The 18,502-nt window shown below is 45.9% G+C and overlaps 1 protein-coding gene across 3 annotated transcripts in view; it reads left to right on the plus strand.

Moving 5' to 3' along the window:
• The first annotated feature begins 12,263 nt into the window (after nucleotides 1-12,263).
• CDC42 (cell division cycle 42) overlaps nucleotides 12,264-18,502 on the plus strand; it is a 41,333-nt gene continuing 35,094 nt past the window's right edge. Inside the window, exon 1 of one of the 3 annotated variants that reach the window (XM_081817668.1) lies at nucleotides 12,264-12,414. The gene's annotated coding sequence lies outside the window, so the exon portion shown is untranslated. Of the gene's footprint in view, nucleotides 12,415-13,330; nucleotides 13,351-18,502 lie in introns of those variants that run through there. The other 2 variants (XM_081817666.1, XM_081817667.1) reach the window with 2 other exon arrangements.

An 18,502-nucleotide genomic window follows, 5' to 3' on the forward strand; every position in this document is an offset into this window, starting at 1 on the left:
AAAAAAAAAAATACATTAAAATCAGAGGAGAGAGGAAATAGCCAAGTTAGGGAAGTGAGATTTTAATTGAACTTGAGTGGGAGATCACTGGACAGAATCCCACCTTGAGTGATAGTGGGAATGCTTGGGGAATAGCAAACATACGGAAGGGTGAACTGTGCGCCTTTTATTGACTACGTTAAGCTTTTAAAAACCATTTTATTTTTTAAAGATTTTATTTGACAGCACAAGCAGGGAGAGCATCAGGCAGAGGGAGAGGGAGAAGCAGGCTCCCCATTGGGCAAGGACCCTGATGTGGACTGGATCCCAGGGCCTTGGGATCATGACCTGAGTTGAAGGCAGACGCTTAAGCGTCTGAGCCACCAGGGGCTCCTAAAACCATTTTATTTTAAAGATTTTTTTTATTGGGGCGCCTGGGTGGCTCAGTTGGTTAGGCGACTGCCTTCGGCTCAGGTCATGATCCTGGAGTCCCGGGATCGAGTCCCGCATTGGGCTCCCTGCTCAGCGGGGAGCCTGCTTCTCCCTCTGACCCTCCCCCCTCTCATGTACTCTCTCCCTCTCTCATTCTCGCTCTCTCAAATAAATCTTTAAAGATTTTTTTTTATTAAGTCATCCCTGTAGACCCCATGGGGGGCTCAACCTCAACAACCCTGAGATCAAGAGTCATAGTCCGACTGAGCCATCCAGGCACCCCATAGGTGAAGCTTTTCTATTCCTAATTCTGAGAGTAAAATTTAACACTGGCAAAGGAGTTAGCAACCATGGGAGGGTCAGAGTATCTCTAATACTTCTGTTTGTTCAGAGCATTATGAAGGTATTTCCTTTAGTCAACAAAGATCAGGAACTCCTGGTGTTAAGAATTTCCTGATCTGTACCAGTTTCTTAGCTTCGATGCTGCTTCGATGATCTGGAATATAGTGTGCAAGTAAAGGAGCCGACTTTCCAGGTGGACCCAAAAGTTACCACCTTAGGGATTTTATGGCTTGACAACGGAGGTGTCCTGAGTTGAGTGAACTTAGCACAGATTTTCTCAACATGGGCAATTTGGAGCCAGAGAATTCTCTTTCATGGAGACTTGTCTTGTACATTATAGGATGTTAGCAGCATCCCTAGTCTCTCCTCACCAGATGCCAGTAGCATCCCACTGATGAGACAACCAAAAATGTCTCCAGACATTGCCAAATGTTCCTTCGGGGCAAATTGGCCTTATAGTTGAGAACTACTGATTTAACAGGAGAGTTCATCTGAAATACGCCACAGATTACCTTTGGATCCCTGGTCTCTTAAGCTTAATGTTGAATTCAGAAAGCTATAGGAAAAGTGGTATAAGTTGGGTTTCATATTGGAGTGTCTGGCTGGATCAGTTGGTAGAGCATGTGACTTAATCTCAGAGTCATGACTTCAAGCCACATTTTGGGCATGGAGCCTACTTAAAATTTTAAAATACTGGGTTTCATATTCCCTGTATGTGTTTGGGTAATGTCACCTACTCTGGCAAATCTTAAGTTCTTTGATACAAAGATTGAAATTACCCCTCCAACTCCAGCCGTTCTATTGAGATGGTTTACTGTGTGCTAGGATAGATGCATTCATGATTCATTTAATCCTTATTGTCATCTGGCTTTACCTATTCATAAAAATACACCTGCTTTACAGATAAGAAAACAGGTTCACCAGTTACACAAGATGGCCAAGAAAATGGTGGAGCTGGGATCTAAGCCTGGGATTTCTTTCCCCCTAGTCTTGGGCATTTTCTATCATGTCTGGAAGTAGGAATTTAACAAGCATCTCTTGAGAATCTCCTGCATGCAAGATGTTTCTTCTTTTGCTTTTCTTTTTTTCTTCATCTTAACAATTTTTTTTAAAGATTTTATTTGAGAGAGAGCTCGAGAGAGCACAAGCAGGGGGAGGGGCAGAGGGAGAAGCAGACTCCCAGCTGAGCAGGGACCCTGATGTGGGGCCCCATCCTAGGACCCTGGGATCATGACCTGAGCCTTATCTTATTTAGAATAACATTTCTTAGCTTCATTTGATAGAGAAAAAGTATGAAAACAAAAATGGCCCATAATTTCACTTCTAGGAAACTCCCACTGACATTTTTTGAAGCAAAAGATATATTTGCATGTGGATAGAAAAATCCAACAGTATACAAGGGAATACAAGGAAAATTTTTTTTAAAAAAGGTTTTATTTATTCGACAAAGTACAAGCAGGGGGAGCGGGAGAGGGAGAAGCAGTCTTGCCAACTGAGCAGGGAACCTGACGTGGGGCTCTATCCCAGGACCCTGAGATCAGGACCTGAGCCGAAGGCAGACGCCCCGGAATAAAAGGAAAATTTAAAGACTCTTCCCATTAACAGTCTGTTACATATCCTTCCAGAAAACACGAATTACACAGATGTAAGCACATACATGTGTGTGCACACACATCCCTTTTTTATTTACACAAAATACATGTATGTTTAGGTTATATATTTTTCTTGCCCAGTAAGTCTTGGGGTCTGTTGCTGTCAACATACAGAGATTTGCTTTATTTAAAAAAATTTTTTTAAGCAGCTGCAGAGTAGTTCCTTATATGGCTAATACCTAGCCTTATATTTTCAGTAACAAACGCAAGGGAGAGTATTTAGGTATGGGGTCAAACCTCCAAAGCATAAGAGATTTAGAGAGGTAAGTGACAGATCCACGACTCAACCCCTCAACCTCCACATCCTGAAACCAGAACTGGTACAATTCACAGCTGCCCAGCACTGTCTCCTGGCAACCCTGTGGTCCCAGCTCTTTCCCATGGAAGTGAATTTACAGATGAAGTTCCTTGCCCCAAACAAACCCGGTAAGAGGCGAGGCTGGAGTCCATCTCCATTTCATCTGGCTCCAGCCCCATGCCCTTGCCCTGAGGTCACACCACCTGGGTATCAAAGAGCAGACCAAGTCCAGAGTTTCAAGGGCTCCGGGAATTTGAGAGGACAGTAATTCCCTATCTCTATTGACACCTCCCGAGAGGATTCCTGTGCTTTCTCTTTGCAGTCGGCACGACCCAGCTGCCACGAATGTCTGTCATTGTCATTTCTTGAGTCCATCTAGAGCCTAGTTCTAAAGAACCCTAAACGCTTTTAATTCTGTGAGACGGAGGAGGAGGAGGAAAATGCAGAACAGCCTGAGGGAAGTCCTTCTCAACTGTCCCGTGTTGGATTTTCCCTTTGTGATTATTTTGACCCCCAAGTTCTGCAAAAGAAAAATTTCATCTAGTTATTGAAAAATGCGCCTGCCAGATGGCTACTGGTGAAAACCAGTGTTGGGACACAAGGTAATACGAGATTCCTAGCAACTGGCTGGGGCCATGGAAAAATCTGTCATCTATTGGGCAGCTACTCCCTGAGCAGTGAGTGGGTGCCAGGGCCTGGCTGCCGGGGAGGAGGCCAGCTCTGCGGGGTGTGGGGGCCATGAGGAGTCCACTGTGATGGCGGTGGTGGTTGGAGCACTCAAATGTAACTGGCCCTTCCAGGAGCATCGTGTGTGGTCACTTTTCACAGGCAGCTCAGTGCAATGCTCTTGACAATGGCTTGACTATTTTGCTAAGCATTTTCCACCCACTGTCAGGCATTTATTGGACTTTTTCCCTTGGCCTGGAATGCCTCTCCCCCATGCCTCCCCCAGTCTTTGCCAGCCTACTCCTCCTCATTCTTTATGACGCAGATAGGCATGGTCACCTTCATGAAGCTGCCTTTGATTTGTGGCTCGAATTGGCATCAGAAGCCCCCCTGTGAGCTCCTCTAACACCTTAGCTTTCGGTACAGTCCCTGTTCATTCAGCAAATATATGTGGTGTCCCCTATATGCCACGCCCTGTTCTGGGGGTCACTGTGGCACAGCGTCCACGCTGTGTCCCCAGGCAGATTGTGGGCTCCGTCAAGAGGGAACCTCTATGTGCTCGGCCTCCAACGCAGGGCCTGCCCGTGGTGGATCCTCAAGGAACAGTTTGATTTTTGTAGGAGACACCTGATCGCTGCCTGGTTGAAGGCTCTTCCTTCTAGCAAACACAAACAACTAGAATTCATGGGAGACAATGGGAGGGGGCATGTGGGAGGGCTGAGGATGGAGGTAAACAAAACAAAAAAAAAAGGAAAGGCTTCACTCAGGTGGCTGGCTTCCCTCTCTGTTCTGCACCTGACCTTGCAATGAGGTGAAGTTAACTGCCCTTGGCTGGCTCTGCTTGAAAACTCAAGGGGCCCCCGGGTGCCTAGCAACAACCTGACTGCCCAGAATGGTGATTTAGAAGCTGGGTGTGTCTCCTGGGCAGGAAGCCACCCACACCACCAAAGCGGCCAGGGCCTCCCCTTCGCTTCCTCTGAGCCCAAACTCCGCCTCCAAGTGGGGCCTGTCTTGGCACAAATTGGAGGTTCTGCCAAAGATAACTCCACCGGTTATGAAGTGTGTGATCTCAGACCAAGTCGTGTCACCTCCCTGAGCTTCAGCTCCCACACCTGTCTTGTTCCTGTCTTATTCCCAGTGAGGGTCACCCTCCCGCAGCACTGGAAGCACAGAAACATCCAGTAGATGCTAATGTAGCTGAATCTGCCCAGTTAGGGGAAGATTCAGTTAGTGATTCTTTCTCAGGTGACCCTTTGATCTTGTTCTTTTCTTCTGAGCCCCTCTCTTGAACTCTCCATCTTCCCATTTCTAATTCCTACACATTAAATCCTGTTCTTAGCTTCTCATTTCTTCCATCCCATTTCTCTGCTTTTTTCTTTTTAAGATCTTATTTTTTTTTCTACACCCAACGTGGGGCTCGAATTCACAACCCTGAGATCAAGAGTGGCACGTTCCACCGACTGAGCCAGCCAACTGCCCCTCTTTGCTTTTCTTATCCTCAGCCATTAAAGCTCACCATCAAGACTCACAAATACTCTACCCCTCTTTAAAAATCACAAGTGTTTTGGTTTTTAGGCCAATACTATTGCTAAGGTGACCTTTAATTTTTTTTAAGTTTAAGTACAACATGCATCTTGGAAATTGTATGAGTGGATGAATTTGTACAAAGTGAGCATATCCCCATAACCACGGTCCAGATGAAGGTACAGAGTATAGCCAGCATCCCAGGAGTCTCCCTCAGGCCCTTTCCTAGTTTTCAATCTCCTGAAAGGTAAGCTATTGTGATTTCTACTACCATAGAGTAGTGTTGCCTGTTTCCGAACCAAATGGAATCACACAGTGTATAACCTCTTCGTGTTTGTTTTCTTGTGTTCAACATTATGTCGATGAGATTCATCTACCTCTTGAGCCTCCTGCTTTTCCATGCCTGCGTACCTGGACATGCCTGTTCTTTCTGCCAGTGGTCAGCACGCCCCACCCTGGCCTGGCCAGCCTGTGCTGGTTCTCTAGATTTAGATCAGACCTCACTCCTTTGGGAAACCGTTCCTTATCGGCTCTGGGTTTGAATTTCAGCTCTTCCACCTGCCAGCTATATGACTTTAAGCAAGTGGTACTAACCTCTTCATGCCTCATTTTTGTTGAAGGTAATAATTTCTATGTTCCAGAAGTCTTGTGAATTTCAAGTGAGATGATACGTATTAAATACTTAGAACAATGCCTGGAGCATAGGAAGCACTTAGTAAACATTAACTCCTTTTTTTTTTTTTTTAAGATTTTATTTATTTATTTGACAGGTAGAGACATAGTGAGAGAGGGAACACAAGTAGGGGGAGTGGGAGAGGGAGAGGCAGCCTTCCCACCAAGCAGGGAGCCCGATATGGGGCTCGATCCCCGAACTCTGGGACCATGACCTGAGCCAAAGGCAGATGCTTAATGACTGAGCTACCCAGGCGTCCCAAACATTAAGTATAACTCTTATGAACAGTCTGCTTTTCTTTGATTCTCCTAGATACTTGTACAAACCCTTGTCCTAGCACTTGTTTTGATTATTGTTTGTCTCACCATGAGACCTTAGGTCCTTGAGTAGAGATTATGTCTTCATTCATTGTATTTCTTCAACAGGTAATTATTAAGTATATACTACATTCTAGCACTGAGGGTACAGTGGTGAAAGAAGCCCTTGAATTTACTGAGTCTGGGGAGAGACAGTAAGAATACTAAAGGGTGAGATCATTTTGGAGAATGATAAAGCTATGAAAGAAAGAAAACAGTGTGGTATGGTAGTGGGTTGGAACTGCTACTCTAAGCTGGGTGGGGAGGAGGTCTTCTTAAAGAGTTGCTATTTGAGCAAAGACGTGCAGGATGAAAAGGAGCAGGCTCACGCAGAGCAGGAGCGCTCAGGGCAGCAAGTGCAAAGGCCCTGAGGCAGGCACAGTAAGGTCAGTTCTGTCTGAGGAATGACAAAGAAGGCAGCATGACTGGAGTCCAGTGAGTGAGTGCATAGTTCTGAGGACGTTGGAGAGGTGGACAAGAGCCAGGAGAAGCCACTGAAGAGGTTAATCAGGAGGATATCAGTATCTTCGCATCCAAGGTGCCTAGCACGTAATACACTCACTAACTGTTGAATATTGGTCACAACACGCCCGTGACCAATTGGTTCACATGAACGAGTCTCAGATCATTTTCAAATTAAAAACTTCATCACCATACCATGTGCCTCTGGGTTCTTACCAAAACCTACCAGTGCAGATGGAGTTGCTCAGTCATTTCTAGACTTTCCTCTCCCCTGTCCTATCTCATGCACCCTTCTTCAGTGACCCAGATTGTCTCCACCAGAGATCGTAACAGAGATGAAGGAGGCAAGCCTGGGCCAGTTAGAGAAAAGGCAGGTAGAAAACAGGTTTGGTCAGTTCCTCTCCCTTCTCTGACTCCAAGAAGGGTCCAGGTCCCTGGACAAGCGTAATGATGTGGCACAAAGTGGAAGAGGGAGGCTGAGCAGCAGGAGGGGCTCAGAGGGACGAGGTCCCTGAGTTGGAGCTGATGGAGTAGAGCTGCAGCTGCAGCAGTCCTAGCCCCTCACGGCGTGACAGGCCAGATTGGGAGCACATCTGGAGTCCTAGCAGCAGACTGGGGCTACTGGGATGGCCTGAGCCATGACCATGACCAGCCAGTCGAGGGGAAGACCTAGCTGGTAAATCAGGAGGGAAGGGTAGACTTGCCTCTTAGCGATAGGAATTTACACAACAGCAACGCTTTAGTTACAACAGTGAGACTATTTTTGTTTATTTCCAACCTTTATTTTTGTGAAATATTACACATGAGGAAAAGCACATAAAACAAATATATAGTACAACGAATGATTATAAAGCAGACATCCATGTAATCATCACTGAGGTCATGAAATAGACCACTGCCAACACCCCTCCCCCAATCTCTTCCAGATTACAAACTCCTTTAGAAGCTACCAGCAGTTGGATTTTTATAATAATCACTTCCTTGCTTTTCTTTATAGTTTTATTGCCTATGAATCACACGGAAAGTCTTTTTTTTTTTCCCACATGGAAAGTCTTAAATTGGAACTTTCTCATGTAAATCCTATGACTGAAGACCACAAAGGAGAGCCTCTTTAATGTGGATCCTCATCTTCTTGAGTAAATCTTGGCAGGTCCTGGGGAAATGGTGGTGGATTTGCGGTCTTCGGCATTTGGCAGAGAATGCTGTTTTGAGGCTTCTCTCCCTCAAAATGTTTAAGGCACCTGAAGAGCACTGTGAGGGGTGCAAAAATGCACCCCAAGCTGAGCCCGCCCCTGGGAGCTTACAGTAGGGCCGAGAAAGCATGGATAAACATGACAGAACAGGGTGAGGGCCTGAAGAAATCCTCAGGTGAGGGCGCCTGGGTGGCTCAGTCGTTGGGCGTCTGCCTTCGGCTCAGGTCATGATCCCGGGGTCCTGGGATCGAGTCCCGCATCGGGCTCCCTGCTCTACCAGGAAGCCTGCTTCTCCTTCTCCCACTACCCCTGCTTGTGTTCCTGCTCTCGCTATCTCTCTCTATCAAATAAATAAATAAAATCTTTAAAAAAAAAAAAAGAAATCCTCAGGTGGATGCTGTGGGAGTTTCGAAGAAGCAGAGATTACTTTAGCAGCCAGAAGCAGAGCAGGCTTTGTGGAAAAAGTGGCAGTATGCTCATTCATGCATTATTTAGCAAACATTTTTGAGGGCTGGCAATGTGCCAGGAAATTAGGTAAAAGGATACAAAAATGAATATGATAAGATCCCTGCCTGCTCATGGCTTAATGGTTTAGTTAGCACAGATACAAATGATTTCAATATAGTATGCTTTAAATACACAGTGTAATAGGAATGATGGGTTGCCTGGGGTTGTGAGGCAAGGCTTAGGAGCTGAGGTCCTCACTAATCCTTGAAGGAGAGAAGAATAGGACTTTGGCAGATAGGGAAGGGAACTGCTGGATCTGCAGAAGCACAGAGGTGGGAAAGGACACAAGGTCAGTGTTGGCAAAAGGTACAGTTTATGGTGAGAAGGAGAGTGGGACTTGATAGGTAGCATGGATGAGCATGTTCTAGGCAAGGGAACAGCATGAGCAGGGACATGGAGGCAAGAAATCATGGTACCTACATGCACGATACTAGGTAATTCAGTCTTGCTGCAGCACACACATATAAGATGTGTGATGGAAGGTGTGATGGTTAATTTTAAATGTCAACTTGACTGGGCCACAGGGGCCCAGATACTGGGTTGAACATTATTCTGGGTGTGCCTGTCTGTGAGGGTGTTTTGGGATAAGATTAACATTTGAATTGGTAGACCACATAAAGTAGATTGCACTCCCTAATGTGGTGGGCCTCATCCAAGCAGTAGAAGGCCTGACTAGAACAAAAAAGACTGACCTTCTGTCGAGTAACAGAGATTTTTCCTGGCTTTGGACTCAAACATTGGCTCTTCCAGGGTCTTGAGCCTGCTGACTGTTGGACTGCCACTGAAACATCAGTTCTTGTTCTCAGGCCTGAGGACTTGGACTGGACCCATACCATCAGTCTCGGCTTGTTGACTCACCATATGGATCTTGGAACCTATCAACCTCTACAATTGTGTGAGTCAATTCCTTTGAATAAATCTTTTTAGATTTAAAAATATATATTTATTTGTCAGAGAGAGAGAGAGTGCACAAGCAGGGGGAGCAGCAGGAGAGGGAGAAGCAGGCTCCCCGCTGAGCAAGGAGCCCAATGTGGGACTTGATCCCAGGACCCTGGGATCATGACCCGAGCCAAAGGCAGACACTTAACTGACTGAGCCACCTAGGCATCCCAGAATAAATCTTTTTAGATAGATAGATACAAACCAATACAGATCAATCTCTCTCTCCCATTCCTCCTCCCCCTCCCCCTGTTCCTCCTGTTGCCTCTGTTCCTCTGGACAACCCTGACCAACACAGAAGGGAAAGGGAAATAACTTTGGAAAGGCAAGCTGGTGCCAGATCACAGAGGACACAGAATGCCTGGCTAAAGGACTTTGAATTTTATTTTGAAGGCAAAGGAAAAAACACTGGGGTTCCTGAGCCGGAAGGTGACTTAATAGGAGCTGAGATCTAGAAAGGCAAAGGTTGTGCTGTATAAAATGAATTAAAACAGAGATTATCAAAGGAAGCCTCTAGAAATGGGACATTAACTTTGCAGGTGTGGGACCTCTGATGCAGAAAGGTTGGGAGCCCCTGGATGTACAAGGGTGCAGGGGCCCAAAGCAGATAGAGGCACAGCGGAACCCGAAGCAGGGGGGAACTGGAGATGGCATCAGTGGCGCTGATGGGACTTGTGAGTAACTGGAAATTTGGAAATTTGGCGGTGGGAATAGGGGCTGGAGGAAGTAGAGATTTGGGTATCATCTAGAAGGTGGTGTCAAGTACCACACTAGGGCGCACGTGGAGGGGTGGGGTGGCTGAATCTTGCAGTTGCAAGTGACAGGAACCGACTCAACCTGGCTCAGGAAGGAGAGGGAATTTATCAGCTAATGTGACTGAAAACTGAAGTAAGGGGGCGCCTGGGTGGCTCAGTTGGTTAAGCAACTGCCTTCGGCTCAGGTCATGATCCTGGAGTCCCTGGATCGAGTCCCGCGTCGGGCTCCCTGCTCAGTGGGGAGTCTGCTTCTCCCTCTGACCCTCCCCCCTCTCATGCTCTCTCCCTCTATCTCATTGTCTCTCTCAAATAAATAAATAAAATCTTAAAAAAAAAAAAAAAGAAGAAGAAAACTGAAGTAAGACTAGATCCAAGGGCTCAAACAATGCCGGTGGGCCTTGATTTGACTGTTCTCTCTGCTCTCTTTTTGCCCTCTGGTGTGGTCTTCTCAGGCAGTTTCTCTCCTTGCAGTGGGAAGATGGCCGCTGGCAGGGCCATGGTGACATCCAGCCCTCCGCAGAGAGATTCATCAACTGGACAGTTCTTACCAAAGTTCCAGAATTGAATCTCACTGGTTCTCATCGGGTCATATGCCCATCGCCGAAATGCTGCTATAATTCTCTGATTGGCTAAGCCTGGGTCACGTGTCTATCCCTGCACCTAGGGGTGGAGCCATTTCCTCTAGAGCCACAGGAATTGAGAATTGGGGGCAGGGGTTGCTGCAGGAATGGAAGTGGTGATACCAGAAGGAGGAATGGACGCCGGGCTGGTAACCACAGGAGAAGGGGAGCTGGAGACCCATGGGCTGTTCCTGCCGTTAGTATGAGGCAGCCGCCAACGGAGGGGCAGTGGGGAGGAGGCCCTAGGGAGTCTGGGGTCTAGGCTGGCCGCAAGGGAAGGGGTAGACTGGGGTCTAGTAGTAACGCTCCTGTCTTTTGGGGCTGTGAAAAGGTTGGGGAGGACCATTTTGACAAAAACCTGACAAGAGAAAAGACAAATTGCTAAGTGAGTCCTTGTTCTCAGAATAAAGGCAGGAAAAGCCAAGCGGTTGGGTGGTGACACCCATCAAGATATTGCTGCTCATGGAAAGGGCAGGTATTGTCTGGGGACATTCATGGGATTGTGAGAGGGGATGAAAGAAAGGTCACTGCCAACTGGCCTTGCAGAGGGAGAAAACACAACCATTTTTCCTCAAGTTTAAAAAACCAAGCTGATGCATTTTACAATAGTCAAAAAGTTACAGTAGCCGAAAACAGCCTAAATTCCAATAGTAGATTGATTAGATTGTAATGCCCACACGATAGAATATGACCTTTGAAAACGATGTTTCATTTGAGATGGAAAGATATTCACAATGTAGTTTTGAAAGAGAAAAACAGTACAGTTTTTGTGCAATTAATGTGTATACACCTCTCCCCATCTCTATGTATCTGGAAAGATGTACACCAAAATGTTAATATTTTGTATCAGTAGGGATAGGACCACAGCTGAAGCTTGTCTTCTGATTTCTCTATAATCACCTTCTGGGTAGTATGATCAATTAGAGCCAGCCCCTTGAGTCCAAGTCCCAACTCTGCCACTGCCTGGTTTGGCAACTTTGGGCAAGTTCCTTAACACTTCTGAGCCTCAGTTCATTCACCAATAAATGGTAACGGTTCTTAACTGATAGAGTAGTTGTGAGCATACATTAGCTACTATTACATGCAAAGCTGTTAGCAACATACTTATAGTAAACACTCAAACATGTAGTTATTCTTCTTGTGCAATTGAAAAACTCAGAAGAAAATATATCAGATGTATTGGAAATAGGTGTCTTTCTTGGCCAAATAGCTGTGGTAGTCACCAATAAATGAAGTATTATTAAGATAAGTGATTTTCCCGTAACACTGGGAAACATCTGAGACTAAGATTGAGAGTTCCTATTCTCCCAAAGCCTGCACACTAGCAGGGAAGACAGATGAAAAACAGGTGCTGTGAGGATAGGGTGATCAGGAAGGCAGTGACATTTGAGGGCTGAGAGCCAACCAAAGGCTGCTGAAGAAGAGGAAGCCAGGGGAAACAGTGCGAGGCCTTGTAGCAGGGAGGAAGTCCCGGAACCAAAAGACTGCCGAAGTGACTGGAGCGAGGGACAGTGTGGTGTAGGCAGATGAGAAGCGTGGCGCGCCACGAAGGACCCAATGCAGGCCTGGGAGGGGGGTGGTCTCAGGCAAGTCATTGCCCGCAAGCAAGTCAAAGCCTCCGTCTTTTTTTTTTTTTTTTAGCCTCCGTCTTTTTTTGCAAAATAGGGATGATAATACTTTGCCTCAGAAGGTTGAAAGGAACAAAAGCATTGTTAGTGGCAGCGCTTTGCAAATGACTGTAGCAAACACAACCGTCGGAGAAAGAGGTGCAAAGCTTTGCACCGAACTAGCGAGCCGAGCCGGTCGGCGCGTGCGCGGTAACCGGCCAGAGCCGGGGCGGGGGATGAACTCGGGCCCCGCCTCCAACCGTTCCGCCTGGACTCGCCCCCGGGCCCCGCCCACTTCCGCGGGCACCCAACCCTGCGTCTCCTGCGTGCTGACGTCAGGCGCGTGCCCCTGTCCGGCAGCCGAGGAGACCCCGCGCAGTGCTGCCAACGCCCCGGCGGAGAAGCTGAGGTGAGTGCGGGGCCCGAGGCTCCCCGCGGGAGTGGCTCCCCTACGGTCCCGTCCCCGGCGCGCGGTCCCCGGCCTCTCCCCGTCCGTGGGGACACCCCGCCTCTGGGATCCCGGGAACCCTGGGAGTGCGGGGCGCGGGGAAGGGTGTCCGACTCGCGCGGCGCCGTCCGGGGAGCGCGGGTCCGGGTTCTGTCGGGGAGCGGAGGGGAGAGGGTGGCGGCGGGGCAGGCGGGGGCGCTCGGCCGCCGAGAGGTGCGCGGCCCCGGCGCGGGGTGCCGACCTGAGGGCGCGGGCGGGGCCGGGCTGTCACCGGGAGCGGCGGAAGGAAGGGGTCACACCCATCCCGGCCGCCTGGGGCCCCCTCCCCCCGGCCCGGCCCCGCGGGCTCCGAGGACGGGTGGCGGGCCGGGGCACGGAGGGCCGGGGCCGCGGAGCCGCTCGCGGGTGGCTTGGGCTCCCGGGCCGGGTCTGTCCCCTGCGCTCCGGCTTGGACTTCCTGCTTCTCCGGGCGCCGCCGCGGACATTTTGCGGCGGGCGGGGGGAGGGGAGCGGAATCGCTAGCGCGACGGGGAAGTGGCGGCCGGGGAGGGGGCGGCTCGCGGACTGCCCCGGGCTGTGCCTGCGACGCGCTTCCCTCCGCAGCCCCGCGGCCCGGCGCGCGGTCTGGCGGGCCGGGTCGCTGTTTCTCCAGGCTCCTTTATTCCGGCCTTAGATTGAGTTCCTAGCACCATTTCCGTTTGCTTCTCCAATTCTCGTTGCTTATTCAGCTGAAGCTTCCCTTTCAGGGAGTTACCTAACCACCTCTCGAAACTGTCGTTCTGCCGCTTGCTTAATTCCTCTTATAAGGGTGAAATTTTCTTTGTTCATTTGTTTTTTCCTCCCCTTTAAGTCCAAGAGAAATGCAGTGTGGAGGATTACGTCATCTCAATATAAAGGGTGAGAGTTTTAACTCCTACAAGTCAGGGACTCACCGAATGAAGACAGCGTTTTGCAGCCTCAGTTGGGCACTCAGTGGCACATCCTGCCTGCTTCCCAACGCATCGTGTTCATAGACGATCCTTTGAAATCTTTCGGCTGTCTCAAAGGCATCTAAAAGCCAGGAAGGTTTAAAATCTCAAGATTAGCTTGTGGCAGGGATAAGACAGCATCTACAGCCACTTGTGTAGGCAGTAACTTTAAAGATCCCGTTGCAGTCCAATGAAGTGATTTGTGAGAGCATTTCTTTGGTCAAAATGACTTTTTCAGACTGTTTAACTTCTCCCTTATGACTTAACTGATGCACGGTACAGACCTAAGCCCGCTCACGTGCGCTTTTTGTGGCAAGGGTGTGGTGGAAAGAGAATCAGTTCATTTTAGGCCTTACCTTTGCTTGCTAGGTAATTTAATTTTGTGATTAAAAACGCCTTTCGGATTTTTAACCAAAAACACTTAAGTAACATTTTCAGACTTTTGGGATCACAGTATTTGTTCCCCAGAATATTACATACATCCCCAATTGTATATCCTTCATTGATTACAGGGTTATAGCACAGAAAAATGTTAGCATTGTAAAGCAAATGAGATCCCATTGTGTAATGGCATTGTAATAAGGGTAGTTCATGTTGGAACAAGTACTTTCTTATTGTTTCTCTTGTTGTGTTGTTCTTATTGTGTAGAGAGAACATTGCTTGTTAAACACTTAAAAGAAGTGGTAGGTTTAAATCAACTTTTTGTGGTGTGTAAGGTGTTGTAGATGATTGGATAGGTATTGAGCTTGGATCTTCTGAAATACATCTGTCATAATGTGGTATTTTGTTTTAAAAACACTCCCTGCTGCCTTATTTCTTGAGACTTCTACATTTAAGAAGTTTAAATATACATACATCAATTTGCATCTTTTAAAATATAGCAGAATGGTTTAAATTTACAGTTTTTTTTTTAAAGATTTTATTTATTTATTTGAGAGAGAGAGAATGAGAGAGAGAGAGCATGAGGGGGGGAGGGTCAGAGGGAGAAGCAGACTCCCTGCCGAGCAGGGAGCCTGATGTGGGACTCGATCCCGGGACTCCAGGATCATGACCTGAGCCGAAGGCAGTTGCTTAACCAACTGAGCCACCCAGGCGCCCAAATTTACAGTTTTTAAACTGAGGCAAGGAGATAAGAGATTGATAGTTAACTGAGTATTAAAAATGAGCTGTTTTCTAGTAATTTCTTCAAGACCCGGAAGGTATCACATCCTCTTAAAATGTTTTCTGATACTAACCAAAACCTGTATTCAGTTAAACTTAAGTTTTTTGTGAATCTAAGGCCCATGTTACAGCAGCGGAGGTCAGCGGGCTTAAATCAAACATCTGTAAAATTCTTAAAAGCCCAACGAGACCAAATCTTGACATTTTCTGTAATTTCAAGATTGGTTTTCCTTTATTCAGATACTTTTCCTGCTTAGAAAAGCATTTGGTCTATTAAAACATTTCTAGTTATTTATTTATTTATTTTTTAAGATTTTATTTATTTATTTGACACGGAGAGAGTGAGAGAGAGAGAGAGAGCATAAGCAGGGGGAGTGGCAGGCAGGCAGAGGGAGAGGCAGACTCTGTGCTGAGCAAGGAGCCCGATGTGGGACTCGATCCCAGGACCCTGGGATCATGACCTGAGCCGAAGGCAGACGCTTAACGACTGAGCCGCCCAGGCGCCCGCATTTCTAGTTATTTTTAAGATGGTTACACTAATAAAATGTTTTGATTCAAGAGCTGTCACATTTGGAAAACTTTGAAGTACAATTTATTGTGCCTTTCTGGGAGTAGTATTTATAGGCATTTTTGGGAGTAAAAGTCAGATTGTCCTTTTATTTCTAGATACATTTTAGATGCACTTCTTTAGCGTTTTTAGGGTCTTTTTGAGAGGATAAGGAACACAGTGAGAAGCACTTCAGTCTATAAGGGTTAAGGAGGGATTACTATTTTGTTAACTTATGTCCCATGAATAGTTCCATGTATCCTCCTATATTAAAGGACTTCATTCTAGGCTTTTATGATAATGCCTTATTCATTGTTCTCTTTCAAAACTATTAGTGTCCCCCACCAGAATGTAAGTGATATGAGGGCGGGACTTTCACCTGGCATGGTCACTCCTGTATCCCTAGCACCTAGAATAGTGCCAGATATATAGTAGGTCTCAAGAAATGTTTGTCAAATGAATGAATTTAATGATGTCTGAGGGTTAACGTTTTCTCTTTCTGCATATTCCATAGGCTTGTTTACTGTGTTTCCTGAGACTTGTGCTTGGTCAGTCACATCTGTATTCAGTCTCATTGAAGTGATGATTACTAATCTACTCTTGCTTGATCTTATCCATCTGTTTAGTCCAGTGTCTTCCATAGCTGTACTGTCTGGACTGTTCACCATCGCTTAGAAAGTTTTTTCTGATGACCAGTTCTTATTTAGACTTTAATGTTTGCTTCTTTCCTCTCTTTCTTTTGTTTGCTGTAGCAGCTTATTTTTGCCACTTTTTCCACTTTGCTCAACAGTATCAAATTCCTGGTCATGTTATGCTTTGTCCCTTACCAGTTTCTACTTTTAGTTACTCATCCTTTCAGTCCAAAATATTTTTGTTAAAGCAGTTTTCATTACTTATTATTTCAGTTATGTCTGCTACTGCTTCTGTTATAATTCTTGGATGTTAAAACTCTTCTTCCCTAGTTGCCCCTGGGACATTGGTCTCAGAATGCTTATTGCATGAAGTTAAACCAGGTGTTTGTTGTTGTTGTTGTTGTTTTTAATTTTTTTAGGATTTTATTTTTAAGTAATCTCTACACCCAGTGTGGAGCTCGAACTTACAACCCCAAGATCAAGAGTTGCACGCTCTACTGATTGAGCCAGCCAGGCACCCCATGAAACCAGGTGTTTTCCTCCTTTAAAAAAATATTGTAGGGGCGCCTGGGTGGCTCATTCGGTTAAGCGTCTGATTCTTGATTTTGGCTCAGATCATGATCTCAGGGTGGTGAGATTGAGCCACATGTGGGGCTCCGCGGTCGGTGCTCAGTCTGCTTCAGATTCTCTCTCCCTCTCTCATGCATGCACGCTCTCTCTCTCAGATAAATAAAATAAAACATTACAAAAAATACTGTAGAGAAATATTTATCACATATTTAGCTATTATTAGCTGAAGTCCAAAATAGTTTCTAATATAGGAAAAAACTGTATATTGTTAAGTCCTGGGATTCACCAATAATTGGCCATCGGTCACCTCTGTTGCTCACTCAGCTCTTTAACTCGTGCATCATTTTCTCCAAAAGTAAGTCATTCTGATTTGCCATTTTATTTTATTTATTTATTTTTAAAGATTATTTATTTATTTATTTGACAGCGAAAGACACAGCGAGAGAGAGAATACAGGCAGGGGGAGTGGGAGAGGGAGAAGCAGGCTTCCTGCCGAGCAGGGAGCCTGATGCGGGGCTCGCTCCCAGGACCCTGGGATCATGACCTGAGCCGAAGGCAGACGCTTAACGACTGAGCCACCCAGGCGCCCCGTGATTTGCCATTTTAATTCTGCTGTCTTGGGAGCTGTACTACTAGTGTCATAATTAAAGGTGTAGACTCTGGAACCAGACTGCCTGGGTTCAAATCCTGCATTTACTATCTATGTGCAGTCTAAGTAATGTCTTTGTGACTCAGGTTTACCTTCTGTAAAACAGGGCCTGCAATAGTCCCTACCTCACAGTGTTGTTATGAGAATCAAATCAGTTAATCTATGTGAAGTATTGAAGACAATTCACTGGCACATACTAAGTGCTCCATAGATGTGTGTTCTTGTTATTATTACAACCTCTCTCAGGCCCTCATGTTCGAGAAGCTGGGTTTCCCCCCCAAATCAAAATTAAAACAAATTTTTTTTCAAGTCAAAATTTTAATAACCACCCCTCCCCCAGATTAATCTCATGAAACCATAAAAATTATTAAATGAAGTGGAGATTGTTACCTGCTTTAAGTTTTTGTTACTATCTTAATGAGTGTTACATAAACGAGGGTGTAAAGTCAAATACAGTGTGTGGACTCTGGACCAGCAGCGTAAGATCACCTTGGAGTTCCATCCCAGTCCTACTGAATCAGAATCTGCATTTTAACAAGACACCCACATGATTTTTATGCACATTAAAGTTTGAAGCATCCTCTTTAGACTGCTAGAGTGATGTCTTAAGGAATTTCAGAAACAGCAGTTGGGTGCTTTATTTTTATTTTTCCTCCTACTTAAGTATGAACTGGTTTCTTTTAGGCACTGTAGCAGTATGTATTGCAAGGATCCTAATCTGAAAGTGGGTGAAACCGGTTTGGCTTTCAAAGAAGTGAGTTATAGTGTCTTGCGTATTGTGTAGAATCGCCTCATGTCTGCTCACTATCAGGAATGCAAAGTTGTTAAAGTACTGTTTACCGCTTAGTACTAACTAATCTTAAGTTCTAGTTTAGAATATCAGTTACACTTTTGAACTCAAATGACGTTTTATTGAAAACATTGTTATGAAGGATAATTCCTGTAATTGTTGGTTATGAAAACAGGTGAACTACAAAGCTGGCATTTAGCTGGTGAAATATAACAAATCTTTTCTGTTTTCTTTCCTGAAATAAACCATATTTCTAATCTCAAGGGAAAATATTGATAACTAAAATCTAGTCTTACTTAGCTACCATCCTTTTTTTAAAGGACTAGATTGAATTTTTTTCTAATAACTTTTCCTTGAACTGTTTGGTGTAGGAGAAATCCACCGGTACTATCCTTGTGCAGTATATGCTTTAGAGTAGTGTTTCCTAATCCTTTTCAAATCAAGGCAGATGTAGAAAAGTATTCATATGCCACACTGAAGTGAATGGATGAGACTCCTCTTGGCTGGCTAGACATGTTGCAGACCCCAGGAGAGCTGGGGGAGCAGTGTCTCAGGCACTCTTGTGTCTGTCCATTCTGTTTCAGGTGGCAGTATGAAGCCATCTAGTGTTGGATATTAAGGCACAGCCATCCTTTTCAGCTAAAAAGATTATGACTGCTGCTCCTTGTGGGAACAGAAGAGATTGAGAACAGAACAATGAAGAGAAAATGAAACCGGGGGGGGGGGGGGGGG

This window comes from Leptonychotes weddellii, chromosome 4 (assembly GCF_054177405.1).
Source record: "Leptonychotes weddellii isolate Sample4059 chromosome 4, ASM5417740v2, whole genome shotgun sequence".
Lineage (NCBI taxonomy): Eukaryota > Metazoa > Chordata > Mammalia > Carnivora > Phocidae > Leptonychotes > Leptonychotes weddellii.